Here is a 22,432-nt window from a genome sequence, read left to right as displayed (position 1 = left end):
GAATGTGTTTAAAGCACCAACTGGGAAAGAGTATGTGAGTGTGTGCATACATATGCATATATATGTGTCTTCCAAAAAAAAAGGATATATATATATAAACACCTCTTTGAAAAGTTCATCCTCCTTTCTCACCTAAGAAAAGATAGCACAAAATTTGAATCTTATCTAGGAGACCCATTTATACTCCAAACATGATCTAACTATATTACCTTATGATTGCTCCAGGTATATACACACTATACTAAGTAAGAGTCATTGCACATTATAAAGAACATAGTGTTCTTTTCTAGTCTTTCAGTAAGTTAAGGGTCAGTTTATGTGATGTAGTGCATATACATGTGAATGAGATAATATAATACTTATCCCATGCACTCCTCATGTAAAATTATAAAGTTATTATTTGCAATACTAAGATTCTGGCCCTTGGAGTTCATGTGGCAGAACTTCTCTTTCACAAAGAAGTGCTTGAAGATGCTGCAAATATCCCTCTGATGATCCCTGAGGGGAATCAGAATAGGGATATGTAAATTCCTCTTCATAATCCCCCTGCTGGCTGTGGGGTTTCTGGTATGAGCCTATCTATGCACTGTCAGTCAAAAGTTGACATTTCAATTCTTAGTTCTATATGGTACAGGGCAGTCTATTGTTTAAAGAGAAGATGTATTTCTTCCTCATTCAAGCAAAGATGCCTATGTTTTTCCTTTTCACTTCTGTGCGTTTATAGGGATGAAAAGACTTTGAAATTGTGCACATGTCAGAGCCTTTCCTTGGATTGTGAAAGGCCGGTAGATGTTATAGCCATAGATAAAATCAGTAGTAAATTGCACACTGGCCTTAAATTTTCTTGTATATGCCCTTGTATCTTGCATGTTAATGGTTGGATTACTGGGCACACGTTGCAGCTTGCCCCGCTACATGCTAGACAAGTGTATATTAGTACAATAGTCATAAGTTCTTCATTCTTAATAATGTTTTTGACAAAATTCATCTCATAAAAATTTCACTAAATCAGGAAAATTGCAGGGAAAATATTAAATTTTTCCAGTGAAGATAGCCCAGAGTCTTCCTGAGACTATTAGATGATAGAGCCTAAGAATTGTTTTTTGTCTAACTGGTACATTTCATATAATTTAATGTTACCACCATATGATTCTTAACTCAAAATTATATAGCATGTGATTCTTTTTGGCTTTCAGGGTTCTGACTCAAAGGAAATGAATTCTTTTGTTGCATGTACTGTATGTTTAGAAGTAACCAGTTAGTTCTGTACTCACTATGATTTTATTGTGCCTTACAACAAAGAGTGAATCTATACAGAATGTATATTATGGTATGGGATAACAATAAGTCTTTACTGCACTGTTAGGTGATAGCACACAGAGCATGTCACAGAACATTTCTGTGCTTAATTACCCAACCAAAGAGATCTAAAGTATGTATGTTGTACTGTAATAAGGGTTTATGCCTGGACAATTAAGTGTTTTATTTGTATTCTGAAATGATGTGAACTTATTTTTCTAAATACTATGCTGAATAAACTTTATATTTATATATCTTGTGTTGGAAAAAGTTATTTGTACTAGCTATATATTAAATATAATTATACATAGAATAACATTTATGATATAGATTACATTTCAAAATATAATAAACTACTGCAAAGTTACTTCTGCTAAGAAAAAAAATCAGAAATTCAAACTTATCTAAGAGACTCATTTATGGTCTCAATAAGAGTGGAAGGCTGTGGCAAAGGAGATGGTGGTCATGAGAGGCAGTATTGCATCATGAATGGAGAGCTGGCTTTGGAGTCAAAGTAACCTAGGTTCACATCTCACTTCTGACACAAAATGGCTATGAGACCTGGGAAGGCATTTAACCTCTTGGTGGCCTGAGCAACTCTCTAAGATAAGAAGTTTAAGAAAAATTGTTGATCTGCACTGGTAGAGGGAGTTTTCTCCCTTGAGAATGCCCTCACCCCGTTGAAAATACAGGTATAATAGATGTGCTGTCCAGGCCTTTTAATTATGAGGATCACTCTTTAACAAACTTTCACAGATTCTCACATGATAGTAGTTGAACTATTAGTATATTTTAATTGGGGAAACATATAATTACAGAAAACTAATATGAATTTCATACTGCTTTTAAGTGAATTTGTATTTTATTATTAACAATAGCATCTACATGCACTTAGGTAGCAGCTAGGTGGTATAGCTGATAGGGTATTGGACTTAGAGACAGAAAGATTTTAACTCAAATCCGGCTTCTGATCGTAACTAAATAATCCTGGGCAAGTTATTTAACCTCTTACCCTCAGGTTCATGTGTGGTCCAGCTGACCAGATCTATTTCTATGTAGAGGTGAGGGGAACCATGTCTATCCAAGATGAGTAATATGCATCTTTCTATCACTTTCCTTTCTATGCTATAGCTAATTAAACCTCTCTTTGTTAACCATTGAATGGCCTGTGGGTATCCTATTTCATTCTAATATCAGACCTAAACCACCAGGGGAGTGATATGAGTCAGACCCAATCTACTACTCCATTGTTGCACAGCTAGTGTCTGAAGTAGGATTCAAACCCGGGTTTTCCTGACTCAGTCTTTTGCTCTATTCACTACATCACTCCTTGTGGCAAACCCCAAATGTAGTGCCTTAGGCACCCCACTCTCAAATATGGGGCTCCAAGAATAGTTACAGGCACAAGGTATTCGGTGGATCCACAGCCACTCGAAATGATAGCTCACAAGCCCCCAATTATGTGTTTACTTTTTTCTCTAGTCAGGCAGAGCATGCAATTAGTTTAAAGTAAAGTCATTTAATGAAATAGTGCGGCAAAAAGATGGCAATAAAGCATTCTCTCCGTGCAAATCTAGGGGCATGCTCCCACAAATATACAAATCAGAAGGGAAAGTACACACAAGGACTATCCACAAGGGATTGGGGTGGAGGGAAGAAATACATGTAGAGAAGTAATTCATACCTCTGATGCTATAAGCCACCTATATGTTATGGTGATGTCATCATACTGCTCTCACTGGACCTGCTTCTCTCTGCATTTGGAATCTTTGCTTGGCACCTTGTTTCACTAGGCTCATGGTGTTTGTTTTTCAGGTACTCTTGGCTGGTGCCTTGCTCTGATGCTCTCATAGTCTCTGCTGAATGTTGCTCTGCTGACTACTAGACACACAAACTCTGGAAAAAATTGGTCCCTGCCACAATGCTCTGGGCTCACCTCTTCAGGGCCACTCAGATATCTCAACTTTAGTCAATTAAGTCATAGCAACTAGACTATCTCCCTGATAAGGACTACCTGACAGCTTTTTAGTCATAGCCACCACACCAAACTAACAAAAACCAGGAAGAATCACCTAGCCTGAGACTGGATCTTTCCTAACCCCTATTTTTCTGGGGAGACCAAAGCCTTCTGTTAAAAGATTATTATCTAACTTTGAGTTAGATACTTCTTAGCTACAACCATGATCCTTTCAGACTTAACATGCAAATGAATTAGAGACAGAAAAAATGGTAAATTAAAGAAGCATGACCATGGAAGTTCACCTACCTAACCACCATTTCTGTCATTATGCATATGTGTCAGCAGAAAAGTCTTATGGTGCTATATTTTGACCAATTAAATATAGTATCTCCGTCTCCCTTTATTCACAACAAATATACACAAAAAATGACTAATATAATTTAGGCTCAAATGGATGTTAGTCTCTCATTATAAAGGTATTTCATTATACTTGATAATGAGTGGCAATTAATTATTAATCTTTGAGAAATGCTATACTCAGTTTTGGTAATCATTGGCTGCATCTACATGTGCATCAAGCAAAATGGTTGTGATAATGCTTTCCAGCACTTCTTAAACTGTGGGTCTTAACCCCATATGCAGTCAGAACCCACAGTTTAAGAAGCACTGAAGGGGTCATGAGTGGACAAAGTCTAAGAAGCCCTGTTTTGTAGCATAACTTTTAGTGAAAACAAACTGAACAACTATTCTCCACTGGAGTTTCATGAGCAAAGTTCTATGAAGGTGGACCACTATGAAAATGGACTTCCTTCACTGTAGGTTTAGCTGAAAATTATGATCAGAAATGTTGCTTTATTAGAGATGTAGGCGCAACCTGATTTTAATTTTGAAATCCAATTATGGAATTGTTATTACAATTTATATGAGGAGACTGTTTCTAAACATGATTCTGGCAGTTAAGGTGACTCAAAGGGAGAAGCTCCTTGTAGCAGCTAGCTCATTTCTCAGTTTGCTCTTGTTAACTCTTGGCCAAGAACAAGCAAGAGTGGAGGTTTTTTTCACTTACATAACAGAACATTAACTGCCTCTGTTTTTTTGTTTTGTTTTGTTTTGTTTTATAAAGCAGAAAGATATGAGGAGAGAATCAAACTGTTTAGGGTTAATTCTGGATAAATCTTGCAGAAAATTTCATGAGAGAACTCTACTTAGAGTTAGAAAATTAGCTCCTAATGGTAATATTTTTGAAGACTTTTATGCCCTTGCCAATTCAGTTTAGTAATTTTCAGCATGATTTAACCACTTGTTGAGATGAGCAAGAATTTTGTCTAAGTAAGTAGATACAGGAACTAAACCATAACTGAGGTTACATTTCATAACCTTTTTTTTAAAGCTAGACAAAGGTATTATTTAAAATCTGAAAGTTGTATTAATCTTCATTGCAGTCTTTTTTTTTGGAGAATAAGCAAATAGAAGGATGCACTCATCATTTGATCCTTTCCTTCTTTGCCAAATGCGGTGACAATGTATTCAAATCTGTTCTCTGGGAACAGAGACTAACAAGAAATTATGTGTACTGAGATTTAGGTTTGTAGCACACTATTTCCACAATCCAGTGTGGCCATGTTTAAGGTTTATATGTGGTATTTTCTGTCCTTGAAGTCCTACTCCAATTCCTTATCATGGAGTATCTGGGGTCTAAAAATCTAGACCAGTAGAGTTCAAGGTCTACAAATCTTCAAGTACAAGCCTGATGGCAGACTTTGCTATCCAAGAACTAGCCAAGGTAAGCAAGAAGGGGCTTATCATCAGAAAGTTGACTAACTGTGATAGGTTGATGAAATAACAGGTCCTGACCAAGATAGTCTCTTGTGTAGATGCTGATAATGTTGCTTCAGATGACCTTAAAATATACATCTTTCTCTAAGATCTTGATTTTCAGGTAAGTCTTATTTATTAAGGTAACTGGGAACTTAGAAGAGAAATTCTGCTTTTCTGATGAATTAGTTATTAATTATTTGACCATGTACACAAAAATAACACATGGCATGTATAGTGCACTTTTTTTTTAAGAAAAAAGTACAACACTTAATGTATGCCCCTTGCACAATCAATCTGAATTGCTTCCTCACCATCTGCATGTGAATATGCTTAGTGACTTGACCTCAGACCTCTCCATTAGGTTTACTTGTTCTTATTACTTTACTATTTAGATGCAGCTAACGGAGCTTTAAGTCAGAGGGGCTCTGAGTTCTTTGGATCGCACTAGGTCGTAGGCACTGCAGTGATACTTATGAGCCTTGGAATTTGGCCTCAGGAACACATTTATTTCTTTCTTTCAGGACATAGCTACTGCTAACTAGATAGTGTTAGAATAAACAAGAGCCCTCTTCAACCCTTTTCTCCCATAAAGCTCCTCATCTAAAGAGAGACAGGTAGCCTGACAAATATTTCTGTATTTCATCATTCAAAGCCTAGGACAAAGTTTTCTTTAGATTGAGTCAATCCTATGTGAAAAAAATGCTAAAAAGATAAAACACATTTTAAACTTCATTATGATGAGCATCATGTACCTAAACTTGCATTAATTTGATATATTTCTGCTCAATTTGCAGGTGACAGATGGAGTTGCATTTCCCCCTTTATTTTCACTTGTTTTGTATGTGGTAAAGACCATTTTCAACCCTCTCCTTCCCTTCTTGTTTTCCATTCCCTTCCAACTCTGATTTTTTATCCCTAGCAAAATGGCCTAGAGTCCTCTGACACTCTAACCTTTCCTCAGAGGCCATAGTGATAGGAAAAGGGGTAGCGGGGGTACAAAGAACCACAGTTCTTAAGACTATTTGCAAACTTTAATATGGTACTTACAATGTTCAGTCTTATACAACAAACAATGAATTTACATACTACTAGAGAAACTGAACTGAAATCATACAGACATTCTCACAATAAATGAGAAATTAGAAGTCATAATCAGAAGTTCTCAACCAGCAATCCGTGAATTTGTTTTTTTTTTTTTTATATTTTGGAAGCTGCATTTCAATATGATTGAGTTTCCTTGTAATCCTATGTATTTTAGTTTATGCTTTTAAACACTGAATTTTGAGGAGTCCAAAGGTTTCTCAGACTGCAAAGGGGTCCATTACTCAAAAAGTACAGAGGACTGGAAAAAATATGTTGGAAAATATGATACATATCAAGAAATTAAAGAGACCAAAAGCTTATAGACTGCAAAGAAGCTTTATGCCCATCCATTATGAATATTTTGTGAAGAGAGATTGGTGGTGCTAGATATAGTAAGCAATGGAGGGTATCATAAAAAATGAAATTGATTTTATATTAATGGACAGGAAGAAAAAGGTTATAGACATAGTAGTCATTTCATAGTCCATTCTCTGGGGGTAGTCAAATCATCTACTGGTTAGAAGGGTAAATGCTGATTTAAAAGAAAGATGAAAAGAAGATATAGTGTGTGGTTATAGTCTTCAACCTGACCTATTTAAGAAACTTTAAAAAATTTTTTTTAAATTTTGTTCTATTTAAGAAACTTTAAAAGATTAGAAATGGAGTAAAATCATTGCCTAGACCACTATTCTTGAAGAAATTTAACTAACATATTTTCCTCAATGAGAAAGTGGGAAAGGGCCATAAATTGCCTCAACAAGCAAAGGCAATTGCCCTCCCAGATGAAGAGGCATGGTATCCAAGGACAATAACTGGTTTCAAGTATAAGCTCGTTTTTCAAATATCACACATAGTAGGTGCTTAATAAGTGCTGTTTAAATTGTACTTCTAAACTTAGTCTTCACCCTTCCATTCCTCTTTATTGTCATCTCTGCTCTGATCTCACTTTCCTCCATTTATAACTTTGATTCTATAGTTAGGTTATAGTTAGGCTAAACACTATAGCAATTATGGTCTTCCATTGTTGACCTTTGCCCTACCATGATTCATGGCCCTGCCAGCAATCAACCCTGATTCCCTATACCATGTACCTTCTCTGCTTGTACTCCCAAGCTCCTGAAAATGCTGTAGACCTCAGAGCCCATAACACTGATTAAAGTGGAGAGACTTTGGAGAAACTGAGTGGAGAGAGTTTGAAGTGAAGTTTGAGAGAGAAGAGCGAGAGTGATCAAGTGATGGTGAAAAGCCCTAAACTTTTGAATGGCTGACTGGAGTTCCCAGAGCTGTGGATGTATTGGGGAGCAATATGTCCCTTGACACCCAGAACTGAATGAGAATTCTACAAAGGGACAAGATCTCTAGAGTTAGCAGTTTGGAGGTATCTTTTTGCTACACATTTTCTAAATGTGTCTCATGACTGTATGTGGCCCAGGAAAGTTAAATGATTTGCCAAGATCTCACAAGTGACTTGAAGCTAAGTCCTCTGACTCCAAATTCAGTGCTCATGGTGTTGTAGCATTAAGTTTTATTCATGTATAAGTTGAACTAGATGTCCTCTAAAGTTTATTGCAACTTTATAATTATATGATTCTTTTTACAAATACTTGGGCTTACAATGCTTCAAAATTTACAAGTTCTATTTCCTTAATAAAAGGCATGGAAAGGATATGTGCTCAGCCCATACGGAATCAATAGATTCCCCTTCTTCATCCAGTTGGTCACCCTCCCCCAGAAATCTGTATAGTACCCAGACTTAGAGTAGTGCCCTGGGTGGGTCACCAGCAAGGGAAGAAATCACTCTCTACTATTTGTCTTTTGTAGTGCATTGTTCATTTTCTAGTAGATCTCCTGTTTGTTCTCTGTATGGGCTTTTGCCACTCCACTGTCATTGTTCTCAGCTTATCTTCCTCTGGACATTCTTTACCTTATCAATGTCATTCCTAAAATGCGAATGCAATACTCCAGATATAGTCTGACCAGGATAGAGCTCATCAGAACTATCACCTCCCTCATCCTCAACTGAGAAATATTAAGGCCATCCTCTTCTCACCTACTCCACATCTTAAATCTCTTCTGCACAATTACCAATCCTCTCATCCTTTGACCCAGTCTCTCAGGAACTTCTCCTTCTAATCTAATCTATATTTTAAATATTTTATTTTTTCCAATTACATGTAAAAAACAATTTTTAACATTCGTTTTTTAAAATTTTGAGTTTCAAATTCTCTTTCCCCTCCCTCCCTCCAGCAAACAATTTGATATAGATTATACATGTGCAGTTATGTAAAACATTTCCATAGTTGTCATGTTGTGAAAGAAAACAAAGACCCCTCCCCCCAAAAAAACCATAAAAGAAATAAAGAAAGTAAAAAATACTATGCTTCAATCTGCATTCAGACTCCATCAGTTCTTTCTCTGGAGATGAACAGCATTTTTCATCATAAACCTTCAGAATTATCCTAGATCATTGTGTTGCTGAGAATAGCTAAGTCATACAAAAAGACCTATTATGAATATTTTTGTACAAATAGGTCCTTTTTTAGAAAAATTCTTTTGGATGCAAATCTAGTAATAGTTTTGCTAGATCAGATGATATGCCCTTTGGGCATAGCTCCAAATTGTTCTCCAGAATGGTTCGATCAGTTCACAACTCCACCTACAATGCATTAGTGTCCCAATTTTTCCACATCCCCTCCAGAATTTGTCATTTTCCTTTTCTGTCATATTAACTAATCTAATAGGTACAAGTTGGTACCTCAGAGTTGTTCTAATTTTCATTTCTCTAATCAATAGTAATTTTTAGCATTTTTTTATGTGACTATAGATAGCTTTGATTTCTTTGTCTGAAAATTACCGGTTCACATACTTTGACTATTTATCAATTGGGGAATGACTTGTATTCTTACAAATATGACTGAGTTCTCTATATATTTGAGAATGAGGCCTCTTTCAGAGCAACCTGCTGTCAATTTTTTCACGTTTATGATTACTATCTATTTCCTTCTCTCTCTCTCTCTGTCTTCTTTCATCCTGTCCCTCCTCCGAAGTGTTTTATTTCTAACCACTGCCTCCCCTAATCTACCCTCCCTTCTATCAATCCCACCCCCCTCTTCTCTTATTTCCTTCTCATCCTATTTCCCTGTGGGGTAAAATAGATTTCTAAATCCAACTGAGTATGTATGTTATTCCCTTTTTGAGCCAATTCCAAAGAGATTAACTTCAAGTATTGCTCGCCACCCCCCAATCTACCCCTCTACTGTAAAAGTTCTTTCATGCATGCCTCTTTTGTGTGAGATGATTTACCCCATTCTATGCCTCCCTTCCACCTTCTTCCAGTGCATCCCTCTTTCTCACTTGTTAATTTAATTTTTTAGATACCATCCCATCATAGTCAACTTACACCCATGTCCTCTGGCTATGTATACTCTTTCTAACTGCCTTAAAAACTATCAAGCTCTTAGGAGTTACAAGTATCATCTTCCCATATAGGAATATAAGCAGTTTAATATTATTAAATCCTTTATGATTTTTCTTTTCGGTTTACCTTTTTATGCTTCTCCTGAGTCTTGTATTTGCTTGGAAGTCCCCTATTTTGTTAAATATCTGTTGTTGTTGTTTTTTTTTTCTTGAAGGATTATACTCAGTTTTGCTGGGTAGATTATTGTTGGTTGCAATCCTAGCTTCTTTTCTCTCTGGAATATCATATTCCAAGCCCTCTGATCCTTTAATGTAAAAGCTGCTAAATCTTGCATTATTTTAACTATGATTTCATGATATTTGAATTATTGCTTTTTCTAGCTGTTTGCAATATTTTCTACTTGACCTGGGAGCTCTAGAATTTGGCTAGAATATTCCTGTGAGTTTTCATTTTGGACTCTCTTTCAGGAGGTGATGAGTGAATTCTGCCAATTTCTATTTTTTTACTCTAGATCTACAATAAAAAGGCAGTTTTCCATGATAATTTCTTGAAATTTGATGTTTAGGCTCTTTTTATGATCATAGCTGTCAGATAGTTTAATAAATTTTAGATTATTTCTCCTGAATCTATTTTCTAGGTCAGTTGTTTTTCCAATGACATATTTCACATCTTCTTTTATTTTTTCATTCTTTGATTTTGTTTTATTGTTTCTTGTATTGCATGGATTCATTAGCTTCCACTTGCCCAATTCTAATTTTTAAGGAATTATTTTCTTCAGTGAGCTTTTGTACCTCTTTTTCCGTTTGACCAATTCTACTTTTCAAGGAGTTCTTTTCTTCAATGAATTTTGTACATCTTTTTCCATTTAACCAGTTCTGCCCTTTAAGAAATTCTTCTCTTCAGTGGATTTTTGTGCCCCTTTTACCATTTGCCCTATTCTATTTTTTTGAGGGGTTATTTTCTTCAGTGTTTTTTGGTGCCTCTTTTGCCAAGCTATTGACTCTTTTTTTCAAGATTTTCTTGCATCCCTTTCATTTGTTTTTCCAATTTTTCCTCTATCTCTCTTATTTGATTTTTAAAATCCTTTTTGAGCTCAAGATCAATTCACATTTTTCTTTGAGGCTCTGGATGTAGCAGTTTTTACTTTGTTGCCTTCTTCTGAGTTTGTGTTTTGATCTTACCTGTCACCATGTAACTTTCTAGGGTCAGATTCTCCTTGTTGTTGTTTTTGTTCATTTTTCCAGTCTATTTCTTGACTTTAACTTTATGTTAAAGTTGGGCTCTGCTCCTGGGGTGAAGGGTGCACTGTCCCAAGCTTCAGGCCTCTCTTACGACTATTTTCATAGGTAGTCCTAACGGTCTATAAGTTTTTAATTCTTCCAAGGTGGTTTTGTCTGAAGAGAGGTATAGTCACTGCTCTCCTGGATTGTGCTCTGGTCTGTAAGCAACCATAAGTACTCTTTTTTGCCCTGTAATTGGGGACCCCCCCTCCCCTGCAGTTGTATGTTCTAGTATGTTAATACTCCTCCTTACCCTGGGACTGTGACCCAGAACCATGTAATAGCAGTGCAACAAGGTCCTGTCCCCTGTGCCAGCAAAAGGTGCCCTATAATCTCCTTCTGATCAGTTATCCAACCCCCTTACTATCTGTGAGCTGAGAGCTCTGGAAGCTACTGTTGCTGATTCAGTCACCCTGCTGCTATACTGTGCTCACTCTCACCCCAGTGAGATAGACCTTTCCTGCCAAACTTCTAAGCTGTCTTGAGCTGGAAAATTGTTTCACCCCTTCTTTGTTGATTCTACCACTCTAGAATTCATTTTGAGACGTAATTTTAAAGATGTCTGGAGAGAGATTTGGGAGAACTCAGATGAGTCCCTGCCTTTACTCCACCATCTTAGCTCTGCCTCCCTCCTTCTAATCTAATCTAACAGACATTTATTAAATGCCTACTGTATATAGCTCACAGTGCAGGTGCTGGAGATGCAAAAGCAGAATAAACAAGCAAAAAGATGGAGATATAGAACTAGCAAGAATAAACAACTGATTGGATATGGGAATGGGGGATAGAGGAGAGTTGAGAATGATACTGAGGTTGTGAACCTTGATTATTCCATTTGAAGATGTTACCATGCCCTACAGCCTGCTCTGCTAATTGGTGAGTCCCTGGACAAAATTTCCATTTCCTAAGAAGCCTCAGACATGTTTACTTCACTCCCAGCCCACTCTCTGAACCTATTTCCTAATCAGCAAACCTGTCCCTATATGGATATCCTCTTTGCCCCACCCATTTTCCAGTTTTCCTTTATGTTTTTCTTTATATCTTTCTCTGTTAGAATATAAGCTCCTTGATGCAAAGACCATCTTGTTTTCTTGCACTCAGTACATAGCACAATACCTGGCACATGGTAAGACTTACTAAATGCCATATTATCTATCTACTATCTATCTATCTATTTCACTTAGCCCATGTAGATTTAAGTATGCTTGTCTTTTTTCCCAGAAGATATAAAATTAGAATAGTATCCCATTTATATGATTATTTTCAGTGAAGAACTCTATTTCCCATCACAAATTTTCTTTCTTTTCTTTTTGTTATAATGCATTTTCTTTTCATTGCATTTTGTCCTTCCCCTGTGCTTCTTCTCCATGTGCAAATTATAAACAAAACATAATTTCCTCAGCACATATCTACAGTCTGACAAAACAAATTCCTACATTAGCCATGTCTAAAAATGTTTGTTTCTTTCTACATTTTCTACAAGTTCTCCATTTCTACAAAGTTTCTACATTTCTACAAGTTCATTGCCTCTCTGTCAAGAGGTGAGTGGTGGGTTCCATCTTCATTATTTCAGCCTCATGGTTTATCATTGTAGTGATAAGCATTCTAAAGTCTTTTGAAGTTGTTTTTCTCTAAAATGTTATCATTGTATAGATTGTTCTCTTAGTTTTGCTCACTTCATTCTATATCTAGAGGTCTTTCCAGTTTCCTTTGAAATTGTACATTTCATCATTTCTTATGGTATAGTAATATTCTATTATATCCAGATAACACAATTTGTTTAGCCATTTACCAACAGGAGAACATCCATAGGCAAATTTTCCTGATAAATGAAGGCTATCTTTGATAAGCACTAAAACTATTTTTATTTTGATCACTTTAATGTGAATTTCCTCAAATATATTCCCATGTAAACCTTGTGTCAGAGGCTTCCTCCTATTCAGCACTGTGTTCTTGATTATTAAAATCATCATATGTCTCATAGCCCCAAAATATGGAATATTTGTGTACTAGGACTTAAAAGCTAATAAAATTGTTAATACACTATTTGAGCAATGCTTCAAATAGTAGTACTAAACAGAAAATAAATCTGTACTCATCTGAATGTAGCAGGCTTTTGAGACGAAGTCTGACTGTGTGATTTCTGGGAGATATAGTTTGAGGGAAACATCATTATCTTCTTCCCACACTGGAAGAGACTCAAGAATGCTCAAAAGAGCTCAGAGACAGTTTCGAACTGAGTGGAATAACTCAGCTGTAGCTGGCTGCAGCAGCAGCAGTAGTGGCAATGCTGGATGGTCATGGGAAGAGAGCAGCTAAAGAATAGAGGAGCATTGGGGTGGCTAATGCCTTCATTCTCTGAGGCCAGAGTGTGAGGAACATACAACCTTTGGTGAACTTTGCCATGGACAAAATTCCTGACAGTAAATGAAGCTACTTTCCTTTTCCCACTCCCTTTCCTTTCTGTCAAAGAATACAGAAAATAATCTAGAGTTTTCTGGGGTATTTTTTGTCTTAAAGTTGTTTATTTCTGGTTTTAAGTAGTACTCTTTGAGGCTGGCTCACTATAGGTAAAAATATGATCTATTTTAACTGTTTCTGGTTCATGTATGCCCTTAATTGCTAATATAGGCTGTAAAAATAGGGAAACACTTGGTTTTGGTATACAGAGATACATAAAGGACCAAAGTTCAAGCCCTGAATTTTTACAAAGCTTTCTCCTGGCTTAGGGCAGAATTAAATCAATAGAAAATTTTATGATTGTGATTATTAAAGATTTTTTCCTAAAGTTCACAAAGGCAAGACTAGGTTTCTTTATCCTTTGCCCTAGGCTAGAACAAACAAGTCAGAGCACCATTTTGCTATATGGATCAAGGCTGGGTTCTTATGTCATATATGATCATTTACTTCATTTCCCTTTCCCTATTCTGATGTGTGGAGTCACAGGTATATCTAGAGAGTAGAAACTACTCAGTGGGAGAAGGAAAAGTATAGTTGGATCTGGCTAATAACCACTGACATTCCAAAAGTGGAGGCCATCTCAAAGGGAATAGTCCTTTACCTTCCTCAAAACCTATACCCAGACAGACAGAGGAGGCTGTGTGCAAGCATAGTAATTATGGAGATGTAGTTTGGCATTAAGAATAGAGAGTCAGCCTTGTAGTCAGGAAGTCCTGGGTTTTGATTTAAACTTCTGATATAAACTGACTGTGTGACCTCAGGCAAGGAACCTAACTTCTCACTATGCCAGTCAACTTTCAAATGCTCCAAGTTGCAGATAAGTTGCCTGGCTGTACTCTTTTCCTTGTTGAACCAAGCCTTTGCTTGGATTACTCCCATCGTCTGCTTGTCTTTACTCCTATTAACATGCTGCTGAACGAACTGGAGAAAACCACAAAACCATATTAACTTGGGTTGACTACAAATGTATGCTATATACCCTCAATTGGGAATCCTTTTATACCTTCCTAATCATTTCACTATCTCACTCACCATAGTGACTTTTCCAAACCTTTTTATCCCTCCTCAAATCTCTCACATTTTCCCCTCCCTTCCCCCAGCTGAGAAATTTACCTCATAGTTCAGTGAAAAAATTGAGGTCATTTGCCAAGAGCTCCATCTTATGATGTCTTCCTCATCTCACATCTCCCAGATGCCTTCTGATATTATCTTCTCCAACCTATCAGCCTGACCTCTTTACATGCACTCCATTCTTCTTCAGTAGATTGCCCCCCCACATCATCCCTAATCTCTCATTAATTTTTAATCTCTCCCTGTCTACAGGTTGCCTCTGTGCTGTCTACTAACACACACATGTCTTCCCATTCTCAAAAAGACCTCATTTGAGTCATCCATTCACTTTAACTATCCCATATCTCTCCTCTTTTTTTGTGGTTAAACTCATTGAGAAGTGTGTTTATAATCAATGCCTTCACTTACTTCCCTTTCACTCTCTGCTTAACTCTGAACAGAGATCTGGCTTCCAGTGTCATCATTCAACTGAAACTACTCCCTCCAAAGTTAACACTTAATCGCCAAATCTGATGATTTTTCTCAAACTTCATCTTTCTTGACCTCTCTGCAGCCTTTAACATTATCAAACACACTCTTCACCTTAATACGCTTTTCTCTCTAGTCATCTAGACTCCTTCTGCCTATCTGACCACTCCTCACTTACTGTCAGGCCCACTAAGCATGGGTGGTCAGGGTAGCCTATACTATTTTACTTGGCGATCTCATCGGCTCCTGTGGACTCAATTATAATCTTTATGTTGATGATTCCCAGATCTACTTATACAGCCCTAATCTCTCCTGATCTCACATTTTCAACTGCCTATTAGACCTCTCAAACTGGATACCCCACAGACGTCTTAAACTCAATATGTCTAAAATTGAACTGATTATCTTCCCCTCCTTCTCTCCCCTTTTGCTATGTTGTTTATTATACCATTGTCCTCCCAATGACCCAGTCTTGAACCCTAGGTGTCATCCTTGACTCCTCATTACCCATATCAATTCTATTGCCACGTCTCATACCCTCTTTTCTCCTAATGTATGAAGGTCCCACACATGGAGAATAGCTGTTGAGGGGCAACTCATACCTCTGATTCTATAGGACCTCTCATATCACTATATATGTCTTCTAAAGATGACATCACACAGCTCTCCCTGAATCTACTCCCTCCTAGATGTGGTACCCCCTGCTCATGGGTTACTCTGCTGGTCTCATCGTCTACACTGTCTTGCTCTTCTAGCTTCTGAGCATAGGTTCTACTTACTATTGCTCCCTGATTCCATCTTCTGGATTATCTCGTCAGGACCACCCAAGTCATTTCAACTTTAGCTTGTTAGGGTATTAAGGTTAGAATCTCTTCCTGATAAGGGTAGACTCACAGGTATTTAGGAGCATAGACTTCATATCCAACTAATAAATGCCAGGCAGAGTTCCCCCAAACTAAGACTAGGTTTTTGCTTTTCAGACCCTACTTGAGATGATCAGAAAAGCCTTCTATTACAGACATATCTAACTGAGAGTTCTATTTCTTTATATTCTCCCAACATCTTCTTTGGTTTAGCATACAAATGAATTTGAGCCAGAAACAACAATAAATTAAGGAGGGAAGATCTTTTTTTTTCTATCTACTTCACCCTCATTCCTCTCTTTGTTATGCATATCTGTCAGCAGCAAAGCCTGATTGCTTTGGTTCTGTATTTTGACCGGTAAAAAACCTCAGTCTCCCTGTACTTACATATATTCATGTTGTTTTCCCCAACAGAATGTAAAGTCCTTAAGTTAAAGAACTATCTCAATTTTGTCTTTATAGCCTTTGTCTTTAGATAAATATATAAATTATAAATTTATATTTTATAATTTTATATAAATTATATATATAATATAGTATAATATATATATATAGTATTTTTCCTGACACACAATAAATGTTTAATAAATGCTTGTTGATTAATTAGTTGATTTGAACCACATCCTGCATACACTTATCATTCTGATCTAAACTGAGAAAATAGATGTAGTAAGTTGGCAATGTATGGCATATCCATCAAAAGTGTGAGCTGTATGGTCAGCTCCTGTCCTATTTAGTCCACCTATATAGCCTTCTCATAATCCTTGTTGCTGTCATCTAATAACCACCAAGTTATACTCCCAACTTTGCCAAAGACCTCAACACCTGTCTCATTGTCTATCCTTGGAGAATTTAATAACCATGTTGATGCCACCATCCAAACATCCTGACCACATAATTACTCAATTTCTTCAGCTCCAACTATCTTCTTTTCCACATACTGACATCATCACATTTTAGACCTCAATATTTCCTGAAACTACCACCTCAAAGGTTTAGAAATGTAAAATTCTGCTCTCTGAACATGACCTTCTATCTTTCCACCTCTTCTACTTTCTCATTCATTCACAAGAAATTTATTCCATTCAGAATCACCAATTCCTTGACCCCTTCTTAGTCTCCTAGACTTTCTCACTTCATCTGATTCCATGTCCTGGAATCATAGAATTTCAGATTTGGTAGAGACCCTAAAGGTTTTGTAGTACAATGCCTTTCTCAATGCAGATAAGTCTTCTTTAACATAGTTGAAGAGTGGTCTTATTATCTTGCTTAAGTGAAGTGAATTTTCAAGCTGAATGAATATGCTATTCCCTTGCTCCCTTCCTTTTAAGTATAGGCTTTAAATTAAAAAAGGAGCCATAGAGAAACAAAAAATTATTTTTGTTAGTTCAACTCAAGGAACCAAATGTTTACGTAGGAGAGAGTTAAGGGTAAGACAAGAACTTCAGCCTGAGTGACAAATGAAGAATGTCAGGCTCCATGAAGTAAATTAAGAATGTAGAACTTTTTATTCGCTCATCTTACCCAGGCCCAGAGGCCCCATGAATTGTAGGGATGTCAATAGTTATGAAAACAAGTGGCCTGACATGGGTTATCTAGACAAAGTCTGTCAAGCTCAAGCCAATATAAATCTTATTAAATCCCTCTCACCTAGGGAAGCTAGGTGGTGCAGTGGATAGAGCACTTGTCCTGGAGTCAGGAGGATCTGAGTTCAAATCCGGCCTTAGACACATAACCCTCACTAGCTGTGTGACCCTAGGCAAGTCACTTAACCTCGATTGGCTCACCAAAATAAATAAATAAATCCCTCTTCCCCCCTTTTTGGGGAGTGGGGGATAGGAAGAGGGCATCCCTATTATTTCATCACTGTGACTTGTCTATAACCTATAGTCTCAGAGTTGATTTGGTCTCTGAGAGGTTGAATTATTGACCCATGGTCACATAAGTAGTATGTGACAGAGACAGATCTTGGTGCCGATTCTTCCTGACTCCAAGTTGGCCTTCTATCTATTACTGCATCTCTTGTCCTAGGGATTATTATATTTTTTTGGCTAGGCAGTAGGGTTAAGTGACTTGCCCAGGGTCACACAGCTAGTAAGTGTTATGTGTCTGAGACCGCATTTAAACTCAGGTCCTCCTGAATCCAGGGCCAGTGCTCTATCCACTGCACCACCTAGCTGCCCCAAATTTTTTTATTTTTTTTTTGTCCTAGGGATTATTATATAAAGCTTGTGCCAGCTATTAAATAAATTTGTATAATGGGGCTTTGATGCTTGCCCAGAACACCTAAAATGAAGGCACCCACATGGGAGATTCCAGAGACCTGCTTCTGTGATAAGACATACTGTGTTCCCCTATCACGTGAGTGGGAGCACCTCTTTCCCTTGTTCACATGCCAGTACTGCATTTTAAAAATTGTCGGACTGAATAGTCTCTCTCTCTCTCTCCAATGTCATCCAGGGTAGTAATGATAGTCATGGTCTCCTGTAGCATGGGCCTCATCCATTAAACTAGGAGGGAGAAGAGCTACCTTCCTGTTCCCCTTAGGCCTTGTGGCCCCAAGAAATGGGCTTGATGTTTTGGTCCTGTTTCATTTTTCTTTTTCTAATCAACTCATCACCCCTGGACACCACTAGAAAGAGAGTCTAATTATTTTAGTCTAATAGTTTTAAAGATATAACTAGTTCATGTTATACAATAAATATGAAAAGGCTTCTCCCACCATATTGTGGGGAACACAAAATGTCTTCTCCCAGAAACAGGTCCCTGGCATCTCCGACATGGGTACCTTTATCTTAGGTGATCTGCACATGCATCAGAGTCCCATTATGCTTGTAAATGCATTCTTCCCTGGATTCTTTTGCTCTTGGATTAAATGGTATGCTCTCAAGTAGTGAAAACAAAGCTAATTTATCAGGCATCAAAAGTGGGATTAAACATTCAATTCTACCCTTTTTTTACATTAAGATGATTTAGGGGGGAGTCTGGTACATTTCATCCTACAAATCCTTGATAGATTTTCCATTTCCCACTTAATATCAATTAAAGTCTTTAATGCACAACTAATTCCAGTTATACTAAATTACCATATTTGGATTATAGATTTTGGAAAGGTAGTTTGCCAAAGGTAGTTTCCTTTCCTGGGAGTGCCCTATTCCAATAAAATCACAAATCCCATCTCTGTAGCTGTCACTAATAATGCAAATGAAAAACGAAACAAGATTGAAAGTATATTTAAAGTATTTACGAGAAGAATATATTCTTTAGAATAGTTTCAAACACATTGAAGTATCCATTTTCATACATGCCATTGATATATTAATTATGTATTATTCCGATCTATTTGTTATAGTCAATCTCCTGATGACTTTAATTAGCAAAACAGTCTCTGGAGCTACTCTCCCAAATGCCACTTGCACTACTTGTTTGAGACCTTATATTACAGCTGCTATAGCTCCTCTCCTCCAGCCCTGAGGGTGTGTGGGAATGTTTTTCTAATGCACTATCTCAAGAGCCCCTACTAGTATGCTTCTACCCCATAAAAATCAGTTGATATCAATCAGTCAACCAGATTTTAATTAACTTTTAGAAACTGGTATTTACCAAGATAGTATAGTAAGAACAACTCTCCTTCCAACTCTATAGCATTCTTCCACAAGTACATATAGAGTCTAAAGGATTAAATTCTATATTAAATGGGTTTAAGTTTAGTGAGCACATGTAGCAAAGCAAAATTCACAACTCTAGATTGCTAGTTTTTTTCTCCCTTTCATGGTATCTTAAGAAGTTCACTCTGGTCATGGTATAGCTTCTTCACAGGGCTCCTTATGGAATTTTGAAGCTGCCTTTCTTTGTGGAATTCTATCTGTTCTCAGTTCCCAAGGTAGACATTGTGTCAGTTACTCTGAAAATGCTGGTAGGACTAGGTAACTGACTTTTAAAAAATTCATATTCTCTAATCTTCTAAAGTTCTTGAGGTGCTTCTCTAATCAAGGCAGAGGAAAGGATGCCTAGGTGCTCTTTTTTTTCCCCCATACCTCAAGCAATTCCTTCTTAGGAGCTTGCTGGAGGTTGGTATCATTAATCTCACAGGTTCTGAACTTGTTTACTATTTTATAGAAAACCCACAGAACATGATCAAGTTCTTTAATTAGACTGAACACACTTCCTATTGGATCTAGTCAAAACGCCTTTTAATTGAATTTAAAAGGCCTTGTTCATACACAGCTCACAATTCTTGTTGATTGATTCAACTGAGATGTGTTTTCACCTGACAAAGGCATTGATTTAGAGTCCTCAGATGGGGTAATTGTCTAGGCTGACCCTTAAACTAGGCAACACGTTCTTGACCCAATTTGTTTTGCTCTAGGTACTTGGAAGTAATAAAAGGACCTTCCTTTAACTCTTCTTTTTTATATATGCTATTGGTATGCTAATTATAATTATATATTACAGCTGATCTCCAAATTACCTTTACTAGGTAATATCATTTTTGCCACATTTAAGTAGTTCTGGAAGTAATAAAACTGCCTTGCTTTAACTATGTTTCATAATTCATGCTTTTCACTAATTTAGGCTAGCCTTCTTACCCATGGGTCTAAATTAGTAAAGCTCTCATATAAAAATGCCCCAAAATGCATGTTTTCAATAACAATAATAGTAACTCATCTATCTACAGTATTTCAGAATTGGAGAGAATGACACAAAAATTACTGTAAATTCATATAATTAGATTCAACTACATTCACAATAAAAAAGAAATAAGCAGCTGTAATTTCAGCTGTGGTAGCCTAGATTTGGTAATGTTACTTCACATAACTAAAAATTTACTATGATCCCTTGAAAGTTGTTTTCTCACTTATTCTCACTGATATGAAGAATTGGGCTGAAGCAAATGCAAGAAATATTCAAACTTGGTTTGAGTTTTCATGTGCCAAAGTGATGAAAAGTCCAAATCTTGACAATGTTTATGTGCCTACCTTAAAAACAGTCCTACAATTTTCAATGATACTTTTGTCTGATCTCCCCTTGGTCCCATTCACTGCCTGCCTATAATCATCTGTTTATGTTTGGACAATTGTCACAATTTCTGAAAAAATTGAAGTTCAGGATCACTCAAAGAACAATGGAGAGACTTATGGTGGGTGTAAACTGGCTGCAATACATTACAAATGAGGAACTGCATGGGAGTGGCAATGTAAAAGTTGACATTAGAGAAATGTTTGGCACAAAAAAAAAAGCCTTTTTTACATAATGAAGTCAAGGGAGCGTACATACTCCTGTGTGATTAGTAATCACTTATTTCAAGAGACTCCAAAGAAGGCCCTCAACACATTGGGTGTACTCCCTAAGATGGATTTATGGGAGAATATGGACAAGAGTCACAAAAGAAGGTCAGATTTAAGTGACTTGGAGAGAATGTCCACATAAATGAGATTCTCTAGATCAATCGAGGAAGGGTTTCATTTCCTTAGTGAGTTCCCTGAAGGCAGGGACTAGTTCATTTTTTGAACTAATATATGGCAAGGGTGTAATAAATGTTTGTTGGATTGAATTGAATCTATTTCTAAGGTAAGTTTGAGGCATTCAAATACAATTTTGCAAAAAGAATACATTTCCAGTCCCTAGAAATGCCATTACTAAAAATGGGTGATTCCAGGTATTACAATGTCTTTTTGTGGCGGCAAAAAATGGAAATTGAGGGAATGGCCATCAACTGTGGAATGACTGAATAAGTTGTGGTATATGAATGTAGTAGAACACTATTGTTCTATAAGAAATGATGAGCCAAAAGATTTCAGAAAAACCTTGGAAGACCTGCATGAACTGATGATGAGTGAAGTGAGTAGAACCAGAAGAACATTGTACACAGTAACAGCAATATGGTGTGATGATCAACTCTGATTGACTTAGCTCTTCTCAGCAATACAGTGATCCAAGACAATTCCAAAAGACTCAAAGGAAAATGCCATTCACATCCAGAGAAAGAACTATGGAGTTTGAGTACAGATCAAAGCATAATATTTTCACTTCTTTTGGTTTTATTTTTCTTTCTCGTGGTTTTTCCCTTTTGTTTTGTTTCTTCTTTCACAGCATGACTAATGTGGAAATATGTTTAACATGATTGCACATGTATAACTTATATAAGATTGCTTCCTGTCTTGGGGAGTGGGGAGGAGGGGGAGGGAGGGAGAAAATTTTGGAATTCAAAATCTTATAAAAAATGAAAGTTGAAAACTATCTTTATATGTAATTGGAAAAAAGAAAATACTATTAAAAAAAAGGAAAAAAAGACCAATGGAGTCAAGTATATAGAAGTCTAGCTCCCTGTGGTAAACCTCTCTGCCTATGGTAAACCTGGCTCCCTAAGGATATCTCTCCAGAGTACCTCCAGGATACTTATAAAAATATGAATGACAGTTCATACCAATCAGATGACTTTTAGGAATACTGCCAAAACAATAAGATTCAAGAGTTAGTAATTTATGACTGTGGAAGGTGATAATTCCTTAATTTGTTGACCTTCCAAATAGTGTTTGAAATTTTAAAGATGTTTAGGTACCAGTGTCTTCACCTGGTTAAATGAATCTTTAATGTGGAAATTTTGGGTTCAGATAGGGAGATATTTGGGGGTATGGTATGCCTCAAATAATAATAGCAAAAAGCTAACATTTGTATAACCCCTGTTATATGTCAGGCATATAGCAGGTAC

This window comes from Vombatus ursinus, unplaced genomic scaffold (genome assembly GCF_900497805.2).
Source record: "Vombatus ursinus unplaced genomic scaffold, bare-nosed wombat genome assembly UNPS02014893.1, whole genome shotgun sequence".
Lineage (NCBI taxonomy): Eukaryota > Metazoa > Chordata > Mammalia > Diprotodontia > Vombatidae > Vombatus > Vombatus ursinus.
Note: the sequence above shows the minus strand (reverse complement) of the source record.